The 26997-nt window shown below is 35.9% G+C and overlaps 3 long non-coding RNA genes across 3 annotated transcripts in view; 2 read left to right on the top strand and 1 right to left on the bottom strand.

The window, feature by feature from the left end:
• The first annotated feature begins 7514 nt into the window (after positions 1-7514).
• LOC149597066 (uncharacterized) overlaps positions 7515-26997 on the top strand; it is a 583612-nt gene continuing 564129 nt past the window's right edge. The window contains exon 1 of the long non-coding RNA XR_016379329.1: positions 7515-9013. This is a non-coding gene — a long non-coding RNA (uncharacterized LOC149597066). The remainder of the gene's footprint in view (positions 9014-26997) is intronic.
• Positions 11532-12943, bottom strand: LOC149597072 (uncharacterized). The gene is made up of 3 exons (XR_016379403.1): positions 12850-12943; positions 12691-12741; positions 11532-11996 (listed from the first exon to the last, which is right to left on the bottom strand). It is a non-coding gene; the product is annotated as an uncharacterized LOC149597072 (long non-coding RNA).
• LOC149597071 (uncharacterized) lies at positions 13010-16504 on the top strand. Its single transcript, XR_016379339.1, has 4 exons — positions 13010-13022; positions 13066-13152; positions 13371-13561; positions 16080-16504. It is a non-coding gene; the product is annotated as an uncharacterized LOC149597071 (long non-coding RNA).

Below are 26997 nucleotides of genomic sequence, written 5' to 3'. Positions count from 1 at the left end.
TTATACAGATCATAAACAAATAACATTGAGATTACTTGAATATCAAGTATAGATTAACTTAGTTTTGAAAAAGTCAATATCGTTTATGATACAATTAAAAAGAAATGGCTCGTCAATTGGTTGGTTAGAACCAAAATCATTTCTATAATTTTCCAAAACTTTTTCATAATCAATTTTTTTCAAGGCTTTAATGAGGTTTTTTTGCACTCTTTCATTCCAATCACTTTCCTCTAATTCACATTGTACATCGTGAGCAATCTGGTTTTGACAGGCCTCGTTTTGACAATATTTGGTTATTTCCAATAATATTTCAGTCAGATTCTTAAGAACAGCTTCTCTCATGGATTCCACGGCTCTAGTTTTCTCTACCAACTCATTGTCAAGCAGTCCTCTAATTTTTACCTCTCCGAGTGACGTATGTCACGGAGAGGTTCTAAATTCGACGTGTCTGTCTGTCTGTCTGTCTGTTGTTACACCCACGTGACCGCGTTCGCAGTTTGCAGATCGGAGCAAACGTGTATTCAATTTCCAGACCGCATTTACAGTCCCGGAAATTGTATTCCACTTACAGGCTATTACTCCATTGCCTGTCTAACAACTCTGTTCATTTGTCCACCCCACATGGACACCAGTCTGAACTTTCTAGCTTCTAAACACCACCATCTTCTAGTCTTTCGCCCATTCCACATGGACACCAGTTTGTACTTACTGGCTTCTAAACACCACCACCTTCTCGTCTTTGTCCATTCCACAAGGACACCAGTCTGTACACCTGGCTTCTAACACCACCATCTTCTGGTCTTTGTTTTTGTCCATCCCACATGGACCCCAGTCTGTATACCTGGCTTCTAACACCACCATCATCCTTAAGGTTAAGACATACGCGGCGATCGGCTAGGGTTACGAGAAACGTCTAGCCTTCCAATGGAGGGGTCTTCCTCCAAGGTTCACGCAATTGCGATGTTCTTATCTACAGCTGCGATTCGAATCCTTTATATACTACCTATTTGAATAAGGCGAAGCAACCGGCGTATGCTTCATTTCAAACGCCAATATTAGTCAAGTCTCTCAAGAATGTTTAATTGTTCTTTATCAAAACGATGTAACGCTCAATAAGGCAAACAACTGACGAAGAAAATATTTAATATTAATTATATTTATTTTAATATTTAAGATAATCTTGTTTCTCAACTCAAAATTAATACGGAAAGAGTTAAAAAGCAGCTTATGTTTTTGTCTGTGTGTGTCCGTCCATTGTTACACTAGTGCGTCGCGTTAGCAGTTAGCCTTGTGTTGATGTGTTAAGAAATCATACAGAACCTTAATATTCCCTTTTTCCATAATATAAAGTGAATATGTGGAAGTATTTTTCGTAATTATGATGCATTTAGTACTTTTGTAGCTTTAAAGCTCTGTTTCATTTTGATATTCCAAAGATTTGTTTTAATATTGTTATTTGGAATGGCTGTTTATATATTACTTAAGCTATACTACATCTGTATATAGAATAATCCTTGGTTTAGTGACTTCATGAAGAAATCTAAGACCTAGACTCCGGCGGGTATAACAAGTATTAGCCGCAATAGGCTTAGTGAAACAAATTGTAAATAATTGAGGCCTGAGGTGAAGTAAACTTTTGGCTTTGATTTTCGTGTCTGAAATGAAGAGACATTAACGGTTCAGAGTGAGCCGAAAGTTTAATACACTCTTAAATAATCAGGTTAAGATTTTATAATAGAGGAAAAGATCATGGTGGCAATTAGATTAGTTAAAGGGCTAATGGTAAACGGGTAGTAGCTACTGACTTATTATTCTCTTTATGGTGCGCATTAACTATTAGTGCGTCTAGGTACAATTTAGCTTTGGTGTTATTTAACGTTAACATTCATGTTGGCAAACTAAGAATATTGTTGAGGTGAGACGAGACGATAGTGTTTACACTGCAAACCAGTTGTGAATGTAGCTATCATAATATAGGGTAAACAGCTGAAGCGTAGACTTCATTTCCTGTTCTTTTCCCCATTGACTGATTTCCATGTGTCCAAGATTTATCCTTATTGGATGTAAAATGTCGTCTACTTTACTGTTCGCTTTGTTTGGAATACTGCTTCAATATTTCGTAAATTTTTACTTCAAAAAAGTGAAATAATTCCATATCTAGGTAAATAAGTTTGTAGTAGTAGACCTCTTGACTCGGAGAGGTAATATTTTGGTTTTCCCAACTTGTTTTTAAGTGTTCCCAAGAAGTATGATTAAGGGAAATTCCCTCGCCAGTAGCGTACATGACGTTATATTTTTCACATTTTCCTCTAGTGTATTTTCTAATGTCCAATATACGTTTCTTTCCACGGGTAAAACATTCCAATTTCAAATTTGAAGTAGTAGGATATAACCAAACGGAAAAACGCGGCGAATTACCCTTGAAGAACGTATCAATCTCGTTGGTAATCTCAAAGATATTACACCATAGATCCTTTTGCGAACATAACTCTACACCCGTATCAGTCCTTTTCCAGTAAACCTCCGGGGATAAGACGTTACCGATCCAAACCTCTACTTTATCCGCTACACTATGAACTTGACACATCTTCATTTAACAATGATAAAACTATGCCGCAGCCCCTTACGCGACACAACAACTCTTTGAATGACGTCACAGATACAATTGTAGAAGATTTAAGCCTTGGCAATGTACGTTTAAAGCTTCCATTCGTCTCTTATCAATGACGTCACAGATACAGTTGTAGATTTTCCCGCCAATGATGTCACAGATACAGTTGTAGATTTTCCCGCCAATGACGTCACAGATACAGTTGTAGACAGGACTGCCAGATACCCGCGCAATGTTTTCCCGCCAGGGGGCGCAGCCGCCAGGGGGCGCGCGGGGGCCCGCGAGTTTTCCCGCGAGGGGGCGCGAGGGGGCGCGCAAGTTTTCCCGCGAGGGGGCGCGCGCGAGTTGGGGGCGCACCAGGTGGCGCGGTTTCCCAAGGGGGCGTGGCGAGAGGGCATTGACACTGTGACCTTGACATTCTACACCTACACTCTACACCTACATTCTACACCTACGGAGGTACGAAGTGTAGCCCTATACTACTTCTGTCGTCCGTGCCAAAGTTGAACTTCCTCTCGAAACGCAATGAGAAAGTGGATAAAATAATGCCATCGGTTATTTAACTGCGTCGATATATTTAACGACTTGACCCATGACATGCGCGTGGCAACAATGTGGTACGCATGAAACAACTAAAAGATAGGATGTGTATTTATCTTTCGACTCACTCCAAGCCTTTAAGCCCTCATTACAGAGGATTTGAAACACTATCGTAATTCCTAGTGTCTCGAATCTCTACGTTCCTGTCCATTATGAACAGTGCTGAGAGAATGATACATCAGAAAGAGCCATTCAAATCGAATTGCCGAAAATATAATCCATATTTTCATTTCATATAACAGAGAAAACAAATTATTATGGTTCTGAGAGGAGCTTCCCATTTTGGTTGTTGTTCTCAAAAATATATCGCAATGCACGGGCCTCGATAGATATAGGAGGCAATGAAGGAAATATATCACAACGCACGGGCCTTGATAGATACAGGAGACAATGTAGGAAATATAACGCAATGCACGGGCCTAAATAGATATAAGAGGCAATGTAGGAAATATAGCGCAATGCACGGGCCTTGATAGATATAGGAGGCAATGATTTAACGACTTCGGTACTTGGGTTTATCTTTAATATTTAAATAAATGTAATTATTTTTACCTCTCCGAGTGACGTATGTCACGGAGAGGTTCTGTAACGATCGTGTGTGTCTGTTTGTTTGTTTGTTTGTTAGTTTGTGTGTGTGTTTGTGTGTCTGTTGTTACACCCACGTGACCGCGTTCGCAGTTTCCAAATCGTAGCAAACGTGTTCGCCATTTCCGAACTGCTTTCACAGTCACGGAAATGGCTCCTCTACTTGAGTTCTCACACCATCATCTTCTGGTCTTTGTCCATCCCACACGGACACCAGTCTGTACTTACTGGCTTCTAATCACCACCATTTTTTGATCTTCGTCCATTCCACATGGACACCAGTCTGTACATTCTGGCTTCTAAACACCACCATCTACTGGTCTTCCGTCTATTCCACATAGACACCAATCTGTCTCATTGGCTTCTACTCCATTATCATCGTTTGATTTTAGGATATACGCGGCGATCAGCTAGGGTTACAAGAAACGTCTAGCCTCCATAAGGTGGGATCGCCACCAAAGGTTTTCGCAATTGCGCTTTTTCCTTACTATTATAATGGAAACGAATCGTATATATACCCCAAAATTTGAAGAAAGCGGGCAAGAGGGGTACCCTTCACTTTAAACGTCAATATTGGCAAAGTTTGAGATGATAATAGGTATAACTTTATTTTAAACGATTTAACTATTATTAATGTTAATTATTGAAGATTAAAATAATTAAAAATTATTACATTTATTTAAATATTAAAGATAATCTTGTTTCTCAACTCAAAATTAATACGGAAAGAGTTAAAAAGCAGTCTATGTTTTTGTCTGTGTGTGTCCGTCCATTGTTACACTAGTGCGTCGCGTTAGCAGTTAGCCTTGTGTTGATGTGTTAAGAAATCATACAGAACCTTGATATTCCCTTTTTCCATAATATAAAGTGAATATGTGGAAGTATTTTTCGTAATTATGATGCATTTAGTACTTTTGTAGCTTTAAAGCTCTGTTTCATTTTGATATTCCAAAGATTTTTTTAATATTGTTATTTGAAATGGCTGTTTATATATTACTTAAGCTATACTACATCTGTATATAGAATAATCCTTGGTTTAGTGATTTCATGAAGAAAACTAAGATCTAGACTCCGGCGGGTATATTAAGTATCATCCGTAATAGGCTTAGTGAAACAAAGAGTAAATAACTGAGGCCTGAGGTGAAGTAAACTTTGGGCTTTGATTTTCGTGTCTGAAATGAAGAGACATCAACGGTTCAGAGTGAGCCGAAAGTTAAATACACTATAAAATAATCAGGTTAAGATTTTAAAATAGAAGAAAATATCATCGTGGCAATTAGAATAGTAAATGGGCTAATGGTAAACGGGTAGTAGCTACAGACTTTTTATTCTCTTTGTGGTATGCATTGACTATTAGTGCGTCTAGCTACAATTTAGCTTTAATGTTATTTAACGTTAACATTCATGTTGGCAAACTAAGAATATTGTTGAGGTGAGACGAGACGATAGTGTTTACACTGCAAACCAGTTGTGAATGTAGCTATCAGAATATACGCTAAACAGCTGAAGCGTAGACTTCATTTCCTGATCTTTTCCCCATTTACTGATTTCCATGTGTCCAAGATTTATCCTTATTGGATGTAAAATGTCGTCTGCTTTACTGTATTATTCACTATGCTTGGAATACTGCTTCAATATTTCGTAAATTTTTACTTCAAAAAAGAGAAATAATTCCATATCTAGGTAAATAAGTTTGTAGTAGTAGACCTCTTGCATCGGAGAGGTAATATTCTGGTTTTCCCAACTTGTTAATTTTTTTAATCGCCAGTAAGTACCCCAGTAGCAAAATCGACGTTGGGCCAACGGAGTCGGCTCGAGATTCAACCGACACTGCCCTATACTGCCGCAAAATGGTCGGTAGACTTTCCTTTTGACAGTCGAAATGTCCTACCCGAAAATGGGTCGGTCCGGCGGTTTTCCAACCTTTTCAAACGTGCACGGAAAATTTTCGGGATTTCCAAAATGAGGTCGGGATAGAAATTTTGCCAGCTCTTTAACCGACTCTAAAAAGTAAGCTTGGCCAGCTCTTACATTATCAAACAAGAAGTCGGCTTTGTTATCTGGTTATGGTCGGATTATTAATCTAATTGCGGTCGGCTTTATCGACTGTTATTTGTCGGATTTATGGCTTTTTTGTGGTCGGCTTTATGGTTTGTTTAGGGTCGGCTTTATAACTTGTTTAGGGTCGGATTTACGGCTTGTTTAGGGTCGGCTTTACGACTTGTTTATGGTCGGTTTTATGGATTGTTTATGGTCGGCTTAATGGATTGTTTATGGTCGGCATTATGGATTGTTTATGGTCGGCAGTAGAATTTTTTAAAGGTCGGTTTAGAGATCTTTTACTGTAGGTAATGCGAAGTGTCTCTAAAGATTCCCTTCCATTGGACCGTAATCCCATTCAACCGAATCCAAAGAAGGGAGGTCCCATTGAACCGAATTCTGCACCTTGGGCGGTTTACGAAAAGTGGAGATAGTCATGAATGACTGCACTTAACGTTAATGTACACTGCAGTTATCTCCGATAAAAACGAAGTAGCAATGAGTTCACCGTGGAAACTGTTTTAAAGGCTTATGTAAATTAATCAAAAATGTCTTGATTAGAATCAAGTCCTAAAAAGTATCGATAAGACTGAGGTTATCACTTGTCTGAAGGATCAGATATTAATTTTTCTTTTTAATTGAAACTTAAAGGCATGCTTAAGAAAAAAACAACGTTCCATTACCGTTTTCCGTTGAAATAACTTATTTTACAGGTAATCAATTTCAAAAATTTACTTATCTCGGGTTTTCGGGCACAATTCCATTCCCCGAAAAACATTTTATCATTACATTAATTACTTTTGAGAGAGTACGTGTATGACATTGAGTTTTAAAAGATTCCCTCATTTGTGCCCGGTATGCTTCGCAGTGGATACGTTTTAAAACAATGGCGGAAAATTAAGTAGGGACAGTTAGATTTTTACTCGTGGTTATGCAAAATGATGTAATGTCTAGTGTACTTCAGTCAACAGTCATACTGTTCATTCTCATAGCTCAGGACATGATTAATGCTGCTCACTATTTCTCTCTCTAGTTTCAAACAATGGTTAGAGACCATTCAGTGCCGCAGGTCGCACATGAATATATTTCAACTACAGTTTACATCAATTCTCCGTGGTCGTACTATTAGAGGGTTAAGCACTAATTTGTTCAGAACATGTCTCGAAAGTGTGCTTATTGTAAGTTTTTAAAGCAGTGTTGCCAATGTGTGGGTAATTTCCCACATCGTGGGAGATTTAGGTTTGGTTTTAGGCTCTGTGGGGAAAAAGTAATATTTTTCCGAAATCAATCGTCGGAATTTTCCTGTTCAAGGGTTAATAGTGCAAAATTTTCAAAAATGCACTAATTTTAACTGCACAGTTAAAATTAGTGCATTTTCGAAAATTTTATCCGGTTTAATAATTTCAAGCGACATTTTGAAATAAATTCGGTGATTTTAAGTTTGGCACTGAAAAAAAAGAAAGCATATTTTGAGAATTTTAAAGCTTTATAGCATTTGTACATATTGTCAAAGCCATGCGGAGTGATATTCCATATTAAACTTAGTATGATAAAATAGTCCAGATAAATATGACTGTAAAAAAGGGGGTGTGGGAAATGCGGCAAATTTTTAAAATGGAAGTGGGAACATCCACTTTCTAACATTAGCAACACTGATTTGAAGGTTATGGTCATGGCTAAACCATAGATGGGCACTATCATATCATTTGATAGTTTTACCACTTGATACGATAGAAAACTAAATCTGCCCCTATCAAAGTATCAATTTTGATAGTTATTTTCGAGAAAAATTTGAATTATAATGATCGATTGAGTTTGATAGCTTAGAAAGTGCACTCGAAGTTGATATGATTCATTGATTCGTTGAAATCTTCTAGAGAAAAATATCGATTCTCAACGTGATCTGGCTACTAACCCCATCTTTTAGAAATAATAAAAAATGATAGGCATTATTCCTTGAGAAATAAATTGATTCTTTGAGTGAGTTTATTTGGCGACATCTGTTTTCTGATTTCATTTTAAAAAATTATGTGCTAATCTTTGATAGGCAATTTTGATAGTTATGAAAATTTCTGGAAAGATAAGTCGTTTTTTGAATGATATCGAAGTTTTTAATATATTTGAACGTTAGCAAGTGTAGGTTTATTCTATAAGAAGATTCTGTACTTGGTGGTCGTTATAACCCTCTCAAACAAATAAATAAAAATAAAATAAACGATGGTTCAACAGTTCAAACTGTGAAGACGGAGCTTCTTGTATATAGAAGCTCCGTGCTGTCACTGATGTGAACGACTACTCGAGGAGGAAGAACGATTCCACGAAATCATCCAAACGTAGAATTAGATAAATTAAAGTGTAGATTTTCTGATTTTTATTACCCACAGTTTTAATTGCAATTTTTGCCTTTAATTATTATTAGTTAACCGTTTATAGTAGATGGTTTAGATTAAATCAAGGGCGAATAATTTGAAAAAGTTTGGATAGTAGCTTTTGAACTATAGACAGTTAAAAGTCAAACTTGAGAAATGAGATTATGGAAATTATATGAATATATGAAAATATTAGAAATTCTACAAAATCAGGAAATATCAGGAATCGATTAAACAGAGTAAAAGTAGGTAGAGCCCAAATCAGTTTGATCGAAAACAATCAAATTTAAAGTCCGGAAATTAAATAATCGATTAATTTAGTCGTTCCTAAAGATTTCAATTTGATTTGATAGGCAAAAAATCTATCTAACAATGAGAGCCAATCTAACATATTGAAGGAAGATTTGATAGTTTCACCATCTATGATTTGTTGAGAGGGAAAAAATCTATCTAACAAATAATGCCCGTCTAAAATATAGCTAGAAGAATTGATAGTTTCGCCAAATATGATAGTTTGAGAGGAAAAATATCTATCTAACCAGCAGTGTCAGTCTAAAATATAGTCAGAAGAGTTGATAGTTTCGCTATCTATGATAGTTTGAGAGGAAAAATAGATCTAACCAGCAATGTCAGTCTAAAATATAGTCAGAAGAGTTGATAGTTCCGCCATCTATGATAGTTTGAGAGGAAAAAAATCTATCTAAGAAGGAGTTCCACTCTAAAATATAGCCAGAAGAATTGATAGTTTCGCCATCTATGATAGTTTGATAGGAAAAAAATCTATCTAAGGAGGAGTGCCCAACTCTGGGCTAAACAGACCGCTCATTCAGTTTTTTATTGTTTTAAAGCTTATTTTGACACGTTATCTCTCAAAAGTAATTAATGTAATGATAAAATGTTTTTCGGGGAATGGAATTGTGCCCGAAAACCCGAGATAAGTAAATTTTTGAAATTGATTACCTGTAAAATAAGTTATTTCAACGAAAAACGGTAATGGAACGTTGTTTTTTTCTTAAGCATGCCTTTAAGTTTCAATTAAAAAGAAAAATTAATATCTGATCCTTCAGACAAGTGATAACCTCAGTCTTATCGATACTTTTTAGGACTTGATTCTAATCAAGACATTTTTGATTAATATCTGCTCCTTCAGTCTTCATTTTAATTAAGATTGTTAAGAAACTGTTTTACATTTTCAAAATCTACACTAAGCAGAAACATATAAAAAGGGGACCGTAACTTTAGCTCAATCAGTCATTTATTTATAATGATACTCCAAAAAATAAAAACGTAACTCATTGAAAGTTTGTATTCTTATTGTAATTAACATAATACAATTTTTTACAACCCTTTATTGAAACGCGAGGCGCTCCCCTAAAAATTCCACAAATAGGACCAAATTGACAGTTTTACACAATTTTTTAAAACGCTGATTTATGTCTGTTTAACCTTTAGCTCAAACTTTTCATAAGCCCAATATGAAATTCGGATATCCTTAAAACTTCTCAAAGACGATCCGAGATTATCAATTTCGAACTTTTTTTGTAGCATTAACTAACGTCTGTTTGATATTAAGCTTATAAACCTTAAACACAAAATAGTCAGGGCAATGCCGACTCAGTTTATAAGGGCTACCCTAAAAGTCCACAAAGGTGATCCAAGATTGTTAATAAATACGCCTAAAAAGTGCCCTCTTCAAAATATGTAGCCGGGGAAAAGAGAGCGTGATCGAGTGGGCTATGCTAGTGGGTATTTTGGTAGTAAGTAACGGGGGTTGGGACTCCAGGCATAGCCCGCTCCATCACGCACTCGACAACGCAAAGCAACTCGCGCCAGCGTGGGAAATAAGGCGGTAACACAGGGCAAATGACGAGTTTAAAAATTGCCTGGTACAGTTCAAAAATTAAATCGGAGGGGGGTCAGTGGTCCACGAGACTACTAAAAAATTCAAGGGTAACCAGAGTCCACACATTAAAATTCTAATATTTTAATTATCCACTTCCTTATCTTAGCAGACGACGTGCTCTGGCCAATTGTCACGGACCAGTTTATTTATTCCAAGTCAGGAGGGTCTCAGGCCTAATGTCCAGTTTAAAAAAATCCTTATTTCCCACCCTGACTCGCGCTATAGCGCAAGCAGCTTGCGACGTGTTGCGCGTTATCGAGTAGGCTATGGTCCGGTCAAAAGAAATCTTCAGTTCAGCGTTGCAAATAAGGCGGTGGCACAGGGAAAATGACCAGTTTAAAAATTAAATCGAAGGGTGAGCAGTGGTCCACAGCACCACTAAGGAAATTCTAGGGTAACCAGGGTCCAGACATTATCTGAACTATTTTAATTACCCACTTCTTTAGTTTAGCAGACGCCGCGCCCTGGTCAATGGTCATGGACCAGCGGCCGTATTCTGCAGAAAAGTTGAGCTCCTCCTTCTGCCCTTGGCTCTCTGATTGGACCGTCAACCATTGCCCTTGGCCTTTTAATTGGCTACGTCTACCGATGACGTTCCTTTCCTTGGCTCAGTGATTGGAGGTTCAACCGGCAAAAATAAGCCTTTGAATTCAGTTCAGTTTGAGTTTCAAGTTGAACCAAATTTCGGTGTAAGGTCAGTGTACAGTGTAAATTTGTCACCAAAGGTCAGTGCCGTAACCTTTAACCCAAAATTAAGTTATTAACGCCACCTATCTTATGAACTAAACAGTAATTTCGTGCCGGCTATTTCAATTTAGTTATTCGTTGCTGTCTGCTCTATTTTGCTTTGACTTTATTCAATCAATTCAACATACTAGAGACAGCCGCTTGTTAAGGTAATGATATGGTAACATGGTGTAATGTTGATTAATGTATATATTTTCGTATAAACAATGTGCTTCAAACATTTGTATGAAAACTAATTGTAATTGAATTACGTTTTAAACGTCTAATCTTTCCATGTTGTTAGTCACCTTGATAATATAGAATTTTCAACCAACCACAACTACCTAAGCTTAATGAAGGCATAATTGATAGAGATGGGCCGACACCGATATATCGGTTTATCCGAGGATCAGTATCGGGTCATCTCTTAAGGGCCATACAGCTCCAAATGATAATACTAATGTAATACAATGAATTGATAACAAAAATAAAATGAACCAGTACAGACTAGAACAGGAGATACAAGTTAAAATTGAGCCATGTTGAGAAATAAAGTTTAGGACTGTGAGAGTAAATGTAAATGTGCAATTTGAATGTACTTCTAAATTGATTGGCAGAGTGAAGTTTTATTTGTCTTGTGAAGCAGTTATTTTCTTATTCCTTTGTAATTGTCAAGTTGTAATTAAATGTATATTGATATGTTCTAAAGTTGTCAAGATTTATTTGTAATTATTGTAATGAATTATACATAGTATGGCTAAAAAACTGAAAAAGGCGCCATATACCCATGACGAGTTAGACACGTTATTAACTCAGTTGGAGTCTGTTCGCTCATTGGTAGTCAATGACTTTGGGAAGACGCCTGAAGAGAGGAGAAGTAGGTGGCAGGAAATAACCAGTCGGGTTAATGAAGTCCACCGTCAGAACCGCACTCCCGAAGAAATTAAAAAAAAATGGAGCTCCTTAAAGAGTGAGGTCCGCAAAAAGGTGGCAATTCTGTCGAGGGAGTCCCGTAAAACTGGAGGTGGTGTTAATAATTCGGAGCCATTGACACCCATTGAGTCAAGGGTTGCTTCCCTAATTCCAAAGGTGTCAATGGTAGGCATTCCTAATGCCTTCGATTTTGGTGCTTCCCAGTTTGGGGTATCTTTTGATAGTTCCTCTGAAATGTAAGTACTTATTGAGTCGTCATATAACAAATCCTAACGGATATGGGGGCAAATTCTGCAACATTTTCAGTGAGTTGTGATAGGTGATAACTATCGCTAAAACAGTTTTGGTGAGTCAACACCCGATTTTATGTCAGGGCTAGGTCTAAATATCCAATTACTATAGAGTAATGTCAGTTCTACGTACGCAAACGTCATACCCTTCTATCTCTTAGCTCAATGTCATCCCCCTACCAGGCGCGTACAGTATCCCCTCTTACAAAAGCGCGCCTAGAGGGAGGGATACACAGTCTACTCCCTTCTCTACCGACACTACTCTATGGGGTCTCATCAAACCTTGAGGGTTGTGTCGCGACTTCTTTTGTGCTTTTTTAAAAACAAAGATTGTCAAAGTAAACGTTTATCTGTTTTTCATTTTCACGACCCGATGTCGTGATAACTGAATACGGTAAAATTTTAAATAGTTTTATCAGCACGAGCAGAATCGACAGATATGCAACACTTAAGTTTGAGGACACCCAAGTCTTATGTCTATTTATGTTGACTGGACCCCCTAAACTAATAGTAATCACTTGCAATAACTCGCTAAAAAAGTTACGAAATAGGCCCCATGGCCCGAGAAAGTATAGTGAACTATTATTACAAACTGCAGTGTGTTCAATTATATTTAAAACAATTGCAGCCTACCTTCTTATGCCAATAATCCCACACCTGCTGATAAGCAAGACTGTGAGGACCCTTTAATCGAAACCATAAGTAAATTTACTTCTGTCGCAACTGATGTAGGTTCGCGTTTTGCAAATTTTGGTAAGTTTAAATTTTGCTAAGGTTTTGTAATGTATTTACCATGTCATTATCATCATTTCTTTCAGAACCAGATCCAGGAGCAAGCTGCTCGTACAGCGCTACTCCCGTTTCAAGTGAAGATAGGGAAAAATCCATGTCATCACAAATATCGGATTTTTTTGCAAATTATGGTAAGATGACATTTCATTAATGATTAGTTATGTATTTACCATGTCCTTGACATTATTTCTACAGAACCATTAAGCGTTCCTACAGATGTCTCTGAAGACCATTCAGAAGCAGTTCCGACTGTTCCGCCTTCCGTTTTGGATGAAGAAGATGCCTGTCATCCACCTACTACTTGTAAGTATGACATAAACATGGTTATAACAATGGTTTATAAAAGGTATATGTAAATATTTACAACCCCGACATTTCGGCAAACCTTGAATATATAGGGTTAATGTCTTTCTTTAATTGTCCATTTCGTTGTTCTTTATTTCATCACTTCTTGCTATTGTTTCTGCATGCATGGCCTTCCGTTTTTGTTGGATTTATTAATCGGGTAAACTTTCTTATAGCCGAGCCCCTGCGCAGCAAGAAAAGACCCGTGCCAACATCCGATAGGCTTTTGGATTCGGCGGAAGCGTGTTTGGAGTCGGACCAAAGAACGCAAGAGGCCCTACGCATGTTCGCGTCTGCTATGACGGAATTGACCCAAATGGAAAAGGTCAGGAATGAAAATGAAAGGGTCAGAAACGAAAATGAAAGGGTCAGAAACGAAAATGAAAGGGTGAGGAATGAAAATAAAAGGGCCAAACATGATAATGAACGGCTAAGGCTTGAAAATGAGAGGTTCAGGCTAGAAACTGAGCGAATTCAAGCGAACAATATGGCCGAAGCTTTGAGAAGGTTGGGAGAAAAATCTCAGCCAGGGAAAAATACGGATTAGTTTCGTTTTTGTTTTTTTATGATATGCTCAAGTGCAGCATAATCCATTATCCTGTACATATTCATTTACTTAATGCCGTGATAGATCGTCAAAACAACGTCTCTGATTTATTTTATTATTTTCAATGCTCAATTAGGCATGCACTTTTATCTTCACGGCATTTATTATTCATGTTCACGTTGGCATGAACTCTTTGTAATTACTATATTCTCCATTGTCATTTATAGATTGTACTCATTGTAGATATTTCATTGACTTCTTTTCAAATGCACTCTTTCCATTCTATCATTATTATTATTACTATTATTTTCTTCACGCTCAGTTTGGCGTGCAAAATTTTCGTTTCCTTCATTACATGCGTTACTTCCATGTTTTTAGAATTTAATTTATTGCTTGCGTACCCGCTTGCTTTTTATAATCTAATTTAATACTCGCATGCATTTTATTGTCTAATTTAATACTCGCATGCATTTTATTGTCTAATTTAATACTCGCATGCATTTTATTGTCTAATTTAATACTCGCATGCATTTTATAGTCTAATTTAATACTCGCATGCATTTTATTGTCTAATTTAATACTCGCATGCATTTTATTGTCTAATTTAATACTCGCATGCATTTTATTGTCTAATTTAATACTCGCATGCATTTTATTGTCTAATTTAATACTCGCTTGCTTTTTATTGTCTAATTTAATACTCGCATGCATTTTATAGTCTAATTTAATACTCGCATGCATTTTATAGTCTAATTTAATACTCGCATGCATTTTATTGTCTAATTTAATACTCGCTTGCTTTTTATTGTCTAATTTAATACTCGCATGCATTTTATAGTCTAATTTAATACTCGCATGCATTTTATAGTCTAATTTAATACTCGCTTGCTTTTTATTGTCTAATTTAATACTCGCATGCATTTTATAGTCTAATTTAATACTCGCATGCATTTTATAGTCTAATTTAATACTCGCATGCATTTTATTGTCTAATTTAATACTCGCATGCATTTTATTGTCTAATTTAATACTCGCATGCATTTTATTGTCTAATTTAATACTCGCTTGCTTTTTATTGTCTAATTTAATACTCGCATGCATTTTATAGTCTAATTTAATACTCGCATGCATTTTATAGTCTAATTTAATACTCGCATGCATTTTATTGTCTAATTTAATACTCGCTTGCTTTTTATTGTCTAATTTAATACTCGCATGCATTTTATAGTCTAATTTAATACTCGCATGCATTTTATAGTCTAATTTAATACTCGCTTGCTTTTTATTGTCTAATTTAATACTCGCATGCATTTTATAGTCTAATTTAATACTCGCATGCATTTTATAGTCTAATTTAATACTCGCATGCATTTTATTGTCTAATTTAATACTCGCATGCATTTTATTGTCTAATTTAATACTCGCATGCATTTTATTGTCTAATTTAATACTCGCTTGCTTTTTATTGTCTAATTTAATACTCGCATGCATTTTATAGTCTAATTTAATACTCGCATGCATTTTATAGTCTAATTTAATACTCGCTTGCTTTTTATTGTCTAATTTAATACTCGCATGCATTTTATAGTCTAATTTAATACTCGCATGCATTTTATAGTCTAATTTAATACTCGCATGCATTTTATTGTCTAATTTAATACTCGCATGCATTTTATTGTCTAATTTAATACTCGCATGCATTTTATTGTCTAATTTAATACTCGCTTGCTTTTTATTGTCTAATTTAATACTCGCATGCATTTTATAGTCTAATTTAATACTCGCATGCATTTTATAGTCTAATTTAATACTCGCATGCATTTTATTGTCTAATTTAATACTCGCATGCATTTTATTGTCTAATTTAATACTCGCTTGCTTTTTATTGTCTAATTTAATATTCGCATGCTTTTTATAGTCTTATTTAATATTCGCTTGCTTTTTATAATCTCGTTTTTTACATGTGCTCTTTGCATGCGTGTTATTGGTGTGGATCAAATAAGGCAATTAAATTACCATTCATTATATAATTTATTGGATGTGTTACGCACATTAACTTCATAATTTCTTTTAACTTCATAATTTCTTTTAATGCAATACATTATTTACATTTGTTTTATCATTTGACTGTTATTTAAAAGGAAAAGTCGGTTACCCCCTGCTTTAATGCATCAATTCAATACCGCTACTGGCGTGCTTTTATTCTGTTCACGGGTATTTTGCTTTTCACGTATATTGATGACGACTACCCTTTACTCTAGACATTATTTATAACCTGCATACAGTTACCGAACCCAACAACTCTGCAATTTATTTATATTCACATACTTATTTACAGGTGGATTAAACTTTACTGGAGTTCAGTGCTGGTTTCTGTAGCCCGATTTCAAATGACATCCTCCGAAGTCTTCACACCTATTCTACATAAAACTTTACTATGCTATTGTCATTAATCACATCATTACCTATTTCAGACTTATGATATTCATATCGAGAGAAACAGAGGGATTAATATACCAATTCCTGCATACTGAAATGGAAGTAAGAGTTCATTGGTTATGTTTCATAATTTATCTCGAGTACCAGTCGTAAAGGCCAAAGCGTGTGATCTGCGAGTTCCACAGTTACTTGCAAGGCGCGAATGGCTTTACAGTCAGTGTCTGAAGAAGCTGGTTCGTCGGCAGATGGAAGAGGTATCTCGTCGGAGACAGGATTTTCAAGTGCGTCAACACCTGAATGAGGAACAGATAATTTAAATATTGATAAAAGGGTAAGTCTTCAGCATGCCATTCCATGAGATTATGATATATCAATAAGCTCCAAATTGTGAGTGCCAAAAGAGCATCAAATTGCTCTTGCAATTTCGGTCTTCCTAATAAAAATACTCTGTGCTCAAACTAGACTTTTAACATTCATTTTCATCACGCTTATGTTTACGTAACAAAAGTGAAGATACAAATTGGGTCATTTCTCATTAGTTACCACGCGTGATAGGCCCCTCTCCGTTTTTAACCCATCCGCTGCACTGAGTTCTAGAAGGTCGGTGGCCAGTTGTTATACAATCTGAACAACTAATCTTAATAACAGTCAGGTAGTAATATACCAAGGGTAATTACGGTGAGTGAGTGAACGTGATATAGTTGTAAGTTAAAAGTTTCCTTCCAATCAACGATGCATTTTAAGTTCAGCCTTGCATAGAACCACAACAATGTTTTCAGGGGGATATGAAAATTATACAATGCGTGGGGGCAGATAAATTATAAAATATATAACAATCAATCCAATCGATTTGTTTAATTTATTGAAATACTAGTTAATCACCAACCTGTAAACTTTTGGGTCAAAATAAACCTAAAGCAAAATAATGATCAATATATTTATGCAAGACACTACAGACTGAAGGTCTGGGAAAAAACCAATTGAAATATGCCAAACCATGATGGTTTTTAATAAGAGATCTTCTCCAGTTAAGTTTCTGCAGGTATTTGGTGCAATTTTAGGAACCCTTGTTTTGAAAAATAAAAACATTTGATTTTAATCCAACTGATTTAAATCAAACCACCCTGTGCAGGCAAATATTAAATTTAATTATAAAATGCATGCGAGTATTCGATTATAAAATGAATGCGATTATTAAATTAGATTGTAAAAAGCATGCGAGTATTAGATTATAAAAAGCATGCGAGTATTAGGTTATAAAAAGCATGCGAGTATTAAATTAGATTGTAAAAAGCATGCGAGTATTAGATTATAAAAAGCATGCGAGTATTAGATTATAAAAAGCATGCGAGTATTAGATTATAAAAAGCATGCGAGTATTAGGTTATAAAATGCATGCGAGTATTCGATTATAAAATGAATGCAATTATTAAATTAGATTGTAAAAAGCATGCGAGTATTAGATTATAAAAAGCATGCGAGTATTAAATTAGATTGTAAAAAGCATGCGAGTATTAGATTATAAAAAGCATGCGAGTATTAAATTAGATTGTAAAAAGCATGCGAGTATTAGATTGTAAAAAGCATGCGAGTATTAGGTTATAAAAAGCATGCGAGTATTAAATTAGATTGTAAAAAGCATGCGAGTATTAAATTAGATTGTAAAAAGCATGCGAGTATTAAATTTGTTTATAAAATGCAAGCGGGTAGTGCGAGCAATAAATTAGATTATAAAATGCAAGCGGGTGGTGCGAGCAATAAATTAGATTATAAAATGCAAGCGGGTGGTGCGAGCAATAAATTAGATTATAAAATGCAAGCGGGTGGTGCGAGCAATAAATTAGATTATAAAATGCAAGCGGGTGGTGCGAGCAATAAATTATAACATACATGCCATTAGCGTATGTAATGAATTGTATCAACAAAACCGGTGCACGCCAGATTGAGCGCGATGAAAATAATAATTTACAATGATAATGAAAAAGATTGAACATTAAGCAAACGGGAATGAAATTACGATATTGACAATCAAGACTAGAATAATTAGCAATCAAGAATAGAAATAGCCATCAAAAATAGAATAAATAGCAATCAAAAAGAGAATAAATAGCAATCAAGAATAGAATAAATAGCAATCAAGAATAGAATAAATAGCAATCGGGAATAGAAATAGCAATCAAAAATAGAATAAATAGCAATCAAGAATAGAATAAATAGCAATTGGGAATAGAAATGGCAATCAAAAATAGAATAAATAGCAATCAAGAATAGAATAATTAGCAATCGGGAATAGAATATAATTAGCAATTGAGCATAAAATAATTAGCAATAAAGAATAGAGTTCATGTCAACTTGAACATGAATTAATAAAAGAATTGAGATATGGTATGCCATGACAAAAGTGCATAACAAATAATTGAAAAACTAAAGCAATTAGGGAGACGTTATTAACAAAAGTAAAGGTAAGTAGAGCATGCTTTGCTTCAGCATGCCACCAAAATTATAGTTCTTCTCAGGCTCCCGTTTGTCGTCTAACTGCCTCAAAGTTCCGCCATGTTGCGTGCCCTCTGCGTAGTGGCCTCAAGCTTGAATCCTATTTTGTATTTTCTGATTAAACATTGTGTAAAATCATTGATCACGGAACGTAAAAGAGGCATTCCATACGATAACGACCAGTGATTTTACTACGAACAGTAAAAGATATTCAAGGACCTTACATGGAAGGTTAATTAAGCCTTGTCTAGTGACACGTCCAGCTTGAAGCAGCTCATTGTCATTAGGCGGCTCAGCATTCATTGGACCTCCATTTGGATTTGGTGCAGCTACAATGAGACAATTTGGATTCAAGCCCTCATGTCCAAATTAACATTTCAAAATCATTTATTCTACCTCCCCCGGCAGGCATAGGCTGATCCACGCAGAAATTGTGCAGAATACAACAAGCACTAATGATTGCGCATACCTTTTCAGGTATGTAGCAAAGGGTCCCTCCAGTCGTGTCCAAGCAGCGGAACCGCATTTTTAAAATGCCATTGACACGTTCAATGACATTACGGCCTAAATGATAAAGATAATCAATGAACGGATTAAGTAAAACATAGGTCATTTAGAAGTCACATTATCTTAGAGGGGCAATGCAATGGTTAGATAAGCATTGCAAAATGGCTTTAGATTACAAGAATTATCTAGGACTGTGAACAACCTAATATTAGTTGGTATGTGACATCAATATGATTGCGCTTACACCAGTTTATGGTTTTGCGTGGAATATACCAATATCATCCCATAAATAAATAACGCCCGTGAGGCCACGTTTTTACGTTTCCTGGTGGAATATTCAACCAAAAAAACTGATGGAGTACTTTGTCAATAGGGTGAAACCACGAAGTAAACAAATATGAATGACAGAGTTTGAAACATGCGGACGGAATTGAATAATGAAGATATTTCCCCCTTCTGGCCGCTATTTGTCCAAATATACGCGGATTAGGAACATCTTTCTATTGTCTATGCAAAATTTAAACTTTGTTCATAGAACAGTGATTCGGGCGTGGAGTGGATTATCTGCCAGTCAGTCGGGACTTTCACTTATACAGGTATAGGTTAATCAAAGTCTTGACGGACTTGGCGATAATCAACGCAAGCCCTAATCGCTGTTTTACAAACAAAGTTTAAAATTTGCACAGACAATTAGAAACATTTCCTACAAGAAGTGGGAAAATATCTTCCCTATTCAATTCCATCCAGATATTTCAATCGCTCTCATATTTATTTTACTTTTGGTTCATCAAAAAGCGTCATATCAGTCAACTTAAGAGATAAAGAGTTGTGGCATTGCTACTGATAGTTTTCACTAAAGGGGCTACAGAATATTTCTCCCCTCTCTCTTCATTAATTTTAGTTAAGTGTTGTCAGGCCCTTGGTGAGGCAGGTTAGTCAAGTACTGGATCAAACTGTAGCCTTCTCTCTGAAGTCTCCACTTCATCAATGGCCGAGCAACACGGGGGAATGCAAAAACCTCACTTTGTGTAACATATGCATACTTAAAGGGACTACAACTTCTACAAGGAACGTAATGGTGGGTGGATATAAATTATTTGACATACGTCAGAGGCATGTGAGCGAGGAGAGGCGTGATTAAAAGAAACTTAGGTTGTTTTTATTCGACTTGAGGGATTGGCACTGCAATCTCATGAAGACAAGGAAGAAGTGTCCAGTCCCACTTAATTTGGAGTCTTTTAATCTTGGTTTCACGTTGTGCCTGTGACGTACTTCAAATAATTCTTACGCACCTGCCGCTGCCTTCTTTGGATTCCCTTTAACAGCTTATTAGTCTATAAATCTTCTAATTGGGTATAAGATTTGCTAAGCACTCTTGTACTTTTATATGATTTATCATAAGAGAATTATCTGCACAATATTATTTATGTATAACATTGTGGAATAATAAATGTTCTAATACCTGACATATGGCGTTCATTATAACGCTGTTCATTGGGTGTAGCAGCTCGCAGCAGAGGAGTCATTAAAAAAGATTGCAGTGGGTACCCACTATCTCCAAGCAGATAGCCACGCGGCATGTCCCCAGCCTTGAATCGCTCCAACACTCCACTGAAACGCCAAATGAATGCATCATGTGTACCACCAGGCCACATGGCTACGACATCTGTAATCTTGCATTCATTGTCGCAAATCTGTTGATAATCTTGTTAATATGCATATTATTAGACAAGTATGAAATAAATAAATATTACTTACTAGTTGAACATTAATGGAATAATTTCCTTTCCTGTCCAAGAATGCATTAGGATCCGTAGCTGGGGCCCTAATTCCAACATGTGTGCAGTCAATAGCACCCAATACCTCAGGGAAAGAGCAAGTAAGCCTGAATGACTCCTAAGACATTTGGAGGCAAATGGAAATAAGAGATATAACACACAACATTTGGTACAATGATTTAATATGACACTAACCTTAACCTCAACGACTTCAGCATCACCAGTAGGGAAGCGTATGAAGTTCCTCATTCTGGTATTTATGGCATTCGTCACTCTTTCAATAGCTCTGCTTACGGAGGACTGGCTCATTCCGTGCTCGTAATTACTTGCGAGGCTATGTTGGAAGCCACCAGAACCATAAAAGAGTAACGTCACTAGCACTTCATCCTCGACAGACAAAACATATTGGTTACGGCCTTCTAATTCTTTGCGCAACTCCGGTCTTAACAAATTGCACAACTCCGTAACTTTGGCCTTCGTCATGCGATATTGGCGCAAAAACTCGGCATCTGGCATGAGAAATGCGCGCCCTTCCTCTCTAGTTCGACGATATCTTTGTCGCCGTTCTGCTGCTTCTCGCTCCTCCGCTACTTGAGCAAGCAACACACGAGCCATAGCGCCAGCCATTTTAAATTGAAATTAGTTGAAACTTGAATCTTGAAAAATGAAAGGGATTAGTGTTGTCCTTAAAACTTTGTTGAATCCTTGAAAAACTAAACAGATTAGTTGTAGCCTGGAAAAATTTAAGAGATTCGTTGACTCCGGGAATAATTCAAGAGATTAGTTGAATACTTCATAAACTAAAGAGATTAGTTGAATACTACATAAATTAAAGCGATTAGTAGAATACTTCATAAATTAAAGAGATTAGTTGAATACTTCATAAATTAAAGAGATTAGTTTTATCCTTAAATAAATTACACTCACCACTTTACTTACTTGATCAAAGAAGGGATCGTAAATGTCGTCTGCTGTGGCTGCGTTCAGCACATGGAGTTACCGAAGCTACCGTTAAAACCGGTGTTTAACCGGTAACTCATTTGTCAGTTCATAAAAAAAACATTTTGAATTTGGTGTATAATTTGATAGTTTACATCTGAGTCTGCGCGGAATTTGCACCAACCACTGAGCCAAGGAAAGGAACGTCATCGGTAGACGTAGCCAATTAAAAGGCCAAGGGCAATGGTTGACGGTCCAATCAGAGAGCCAAGGGCAGAAGGAGGAGCTCAACTTTTCTGCAGAATACGGCCGCAGTTCATTTATTCCTGGGCAGGGGGTCGCTGGCCCAATGTCTAGTTTTAAAAAAAATCCCTATTTCCCACCCTGATTCAGTTGGGAGTCCTGGAGCTCCTAAAGTCCAGAGATGCATATGACAAGGATTCATTTCTCATAAGCGAGAATGGCCAACTCTGTTGTGTAAAGAGACAGCCTGACAGCCTGGTATTTTTTTACTTCTAAGTCAGCTGGGTTTTCACCTTTAAAAGTTAATACAGCCCTTTGAATTTAAATAATTAGAAATGAGAAATGTTATTAAATGAATAAATCTATACGGTTGCAGTTGTGTCGAAATGAGAGCAATTAAATATGTGTCTTTGATATTTAGCTCTGATAATTTCAGAAAATTAATAAAAAGTAGTGTTATGTATTTAACCAGAATTTATTTTATTGAAATTTATTAATAATTATTTAATTAAAAAAAATTGTAATACTATTTTATGTTTTAAATTTTACAAATAAAATTCAAAACAGTAAACATAGGGCAAAGGTTATATTGTATTATAATTAGCCCGTGGGATTGATTTTAGCTATATCGCAATTAGAGCTCGACATTTTCTATCCATTATCCATAAATTAGTAATTAATTTGAATGAAAATAGGTGTATATCTTTTATTAATTGGGAAATAATGCACACACTTTACATTTAAATTTTAGAAGTTAATTTATTATTTACTTTGTGTATATAATATTCAGCATTAATTTCACTAAGGAAATAAACTAATTACCTACGACTACGAGGAATTAACTAGTATATATGTTTAAAATTATAATTTAATCGTTTCAAAACTAATATGGTTTTGAACCGGTCTTTGTAATTTAGTTATTAAAATTTTTGATTGTCGAGTGGTCAATATTGAAAATTAACCAATGGTGGAACGAATTTTTTTAAACTCAATGAAACTGAAATATGAATGAATAATCTACTGAAAGAGGTATCAACCTATTATTTTTTTTCAAAAGAAGGTAAATAAGGATTAGATGGCTTGCTGCTTCAAACAAGATTTTTAACCATGAATAGAATATTTTGTTAATTTTAGTCAAATTTAGATATTCGGTAATCGAGTTGATATGAATAAAGCCCTTTTTGCTCATGTCTATTTTAAACTTTAATCACAGATTTCGATTACCATTTCACAAGCATAGTAAACAGTACTGAAGGGCGCAAATCTATCTGCGATCGGTAATGGTGACCAATATAGCAATTTGCCCAATTAATCAGTTAGAACTTCATTTGCACATTTCTATTCGTTAATTTGAAATGTTGCGAGAAATTTGAATGGAATATAAGTAGATATCTCTTTCAGAAGATAATTTTTGATGTTGATATTTAAGATTCATTGAGTTAAAAAAATTGGTATTGGTATTTCAAGTAAGCTTAGATATCAACATCGGTGAATTTACGATATGGGCTTATGATGTTAGTCTGTTTATAAGATTAAGTCGTTACTTTAAGTGTCACTAGACAGTATCTACCTCCAAAATCGAGAGTTAGTAACTTTATAACCATCTCCTAGTCAGAGGATATCCGAGGGTCAATTTCTTATATCATTGACTGACGAAGGCTAAGCTTAGTCAACTTTTGGCAAGGCCTAATACCGTTTTTGCATGACTGTCGCCGTCATATTCCTTTTAAAGCATAGATCATTAGATCATATAGTATCCACCCTTGATTTTCATTACGCAACACACGTTGGATTCGTAAACCTCGACGTGCACCACGATTAGAAGCATTAAAATGCAAAAACAACACACTGACCGCATACATTTTTGGTAAATAACAGACTCAAACAGAGTCACTACAGCTGTTTTCAGGGCTGAACGAGCGACCGAGAGGGCTTTAAAGAAAAAGCCTCCGGCGGCCGGTCTCTTAAAGGGGGTAGTTTCGAGGGAACGAAATTCAAATGCAAGGCGCGTCCCTTCAACAAAAAACATTGAATTCGTTAATACGGACGTTTTAGGCAATTATAATATTGAAATTTTATACAATTAAGTATTATTTAAGAAAACTAAGCACTACTTTCAAAGTCTAAACTTTAAAAACACGACGATACGAGAAGGCGAAGTAACAACAAGAGGTAAACATTTTTATAAATGGCAAAAATTAAAGGTAAGCCAAGGCTTAGCGCAATTTCACCGCCTTAAAGAAAGTGCCAAGTTTAGAAATAGATTGTGGGACAATAAAAAGGTGGAAAATTATGAAATTAGGCTTATATTAAAGCTTGAAACCTACTTTATATTATATTTAAAATCCATCCATGAGCAAATCCTCAAAAAATATGAAAATGGCAACGAAAAAGGACCCACTCTCAAATTTTTTTCCCCTTAAAAAAATGGCGGCCACAAACGGGGTAATTTGTCACGGCGGCAATATTAAAGCAGTCTTATCTCACTATCGATAGGCCATTTCAACCAAAAGGCATTAAGAAAAAACAATCGGATTATTATGACGCAACTATACGTAAAAAAAGGCCAATATTGGTCGCGCTGATATTTACCAATAAAACAGCGTATCCATGCTAAAATATCGCAGATTGGGGTAGTTTTTAAAATTTAAAATTAAACATACTTAAAATTAATTTTTCTCAAAAACCTTAAAAATGGTCCTAGAAAAAGGTTTAAATTTTGATATAAAACCGTTCCCAAACGTAACAAACGAATATTTCATTTCAAAAGGGTGGCGACAAAATGGCTAAATTTGAAAAAAACTCCATGTTATTTCTATGGGAAAATTTAACTTTTTCACCAAAAGGGCTGATTAATTTTATGGAAATGAAAACCACCCTTAGCAACTTTATTTTTTATACAATAAACTAATGGGTGGATCTTTTTGAAATTTTAACCACATATTGAGGGCCCGAATTGTAGTTCTGTGGAATTTTTTCAAAGCAGTTAATACGATACAAAAAAAGTTATAACCAATCAAAAAACCATCCTTATACATTGAAGTCGGTATGAGGTCTTATCAAAGAGAGCTATCGCTCTCATAGAATTTAAGGGAAAGCCAAAATAGGCCGTAAACCGTAACATTTTCTTTAATGTTACTTTAAAATGATACTTAAAACGAGAGATTTTATATTTATATCAAGGTGAATAAACATATTACACTATATTGTTGATTCTAAAATTTTATTTTATGTTTTGTTTGTAATACAAATCCAAGTGTCTTTGATTTGTCTTAAAACATATGAAAATAATATATAGCTCCCTATAAGTATGAAACGTAGTACATTTTCATACTACAGCATTTGCTCCCAAATTTGACGCGCTTATGCTTTTACGCCCCGTGGGAGAAGTTTCAGTACTACGAGTAAAAGGGGGGCGAAACCATCGCCGCCACCTAAGGTGCCCGCGAAAGGCACGATGGGCCGGGGAAATATCGCCGCGCAAGTAGAGACACTCTGATACTCCTTACCTCGTACCAGTGTAGGCGCCATCTATTAATTTATTATGATAATTTTGCAATGTACTTAATCAGTTATAATTATCATAACAATAATTTCAAGACTTTCAACTATTTAATTACGATATAAAATTTGAAAATTTCTTAAACAAATATTCCAACTTTTTAACGCCAAAAGCTCTTAATAGGTGGCATTAGAAACGTTTTACAAATTGCAATGGAAGAAAATGCTATTAACATGGCTTAAATGGAGAGTTTCATACTTATAGGGAGCTATATATTACTTTCTTATGCTTAAAATAACGAAATTTGAAATGTTTAGTATTGATCGGTAGGTAGTCAGATATGTCGACCTCTCGACCCTTGTTGTAAATTTGATAAAAACCCATGTTAGTTGGTAAGGCGTTGAGCAGCCGACCTAGTCCTTCCATACACCAACCGACTTAAAATGTATCTATCAGCCAACTCTATTTGTTTGTTCTCACGTCCAATTTCAAAGCGGAGCTAGTAACTGAAGTTGGATAAGAGTCGGACTTTAGTTGTAAGTGCCGATTAGACCATAAACCGACGAATCTACCTCTAACCGACTCAAACGCGGAAGAAGCTTCATAATCTGAAATCTTTAGTATGATCGGCAGGTAGTCGGATATGCCGACCTCTCGTCCCTTGTTGTTACTTTGATAAAAACCAATGTTAGATGGTAAGGAGTTGAGCAGCTGACCTAATCCTTTCTTACACCAACCGACATAAAATGTAACTTTCAGCACACTCTATTTGTTTGTTCTCACGTCCGACTTCAAAGCGGAGCTGGTATCTGAAGTTGGATAAGAGTCGGACTTTAGTCGTAAGTGCTGACTAGACCATAAAGCAAAGAATCTACCTCGAACCGACTCAAACGCGGAAGAAGCTTCATTACAACTAAATCTGAAATTTTCAGTGTGATCGGTAGGCCGTCGGATATGTCGACCTCTAGACCCATATTGTTATCTTTAATTTGATAGAAACGCGTGTTAGTTGGTAAGGAGTCGAGCAGCCGACCTAATCCTTCATTACATTAACCGACTTCAGGGCCGGATTAAGAAGATCTTCGCCCGGGGGCAGTGGCTCGATGGGCGCCCCCTCCCTTGGCCCCATAATTTATAAAAACCAGCTAAAAATTTTAACAATTTTGTTTTTATTAGAAATATAGGGAGCTAACAGTTCTGACCCTGAAACGTCACACCCTTCTATCTCTTACTGGAGTTTCATCCCTCCTAACGGTTGGAAACAGTATTCTACGCGCAAAAATGCCAACCAGAGGGCGGCTGCGTGACGTCAGACTATCTCTTCCCCCTAGCCAGCTGTTAGCTCCCTATTGTAA

The sequence above is a fragment of the Phalangium opilio genome, unplaced genomic scaffold, assembly GCF_054372755.1.
Source record: "Phalangium opilio isolate 3A_F unplaced genomic scaffold, DU_Popi_V2 ptg000390l_1, whole genome shotgun sequence".
Taxonomy (NCBI): Eukaryota; Metazoa; Arthropoda; class Arachnida; order Opiliones; family Phalangiidae; genus Phalangium; species Phalangium opilio.
Note: the sequence above shows the minus strand (reverse complement) of the source record. Positions and strands in the feature narration are given on the sequence as shown.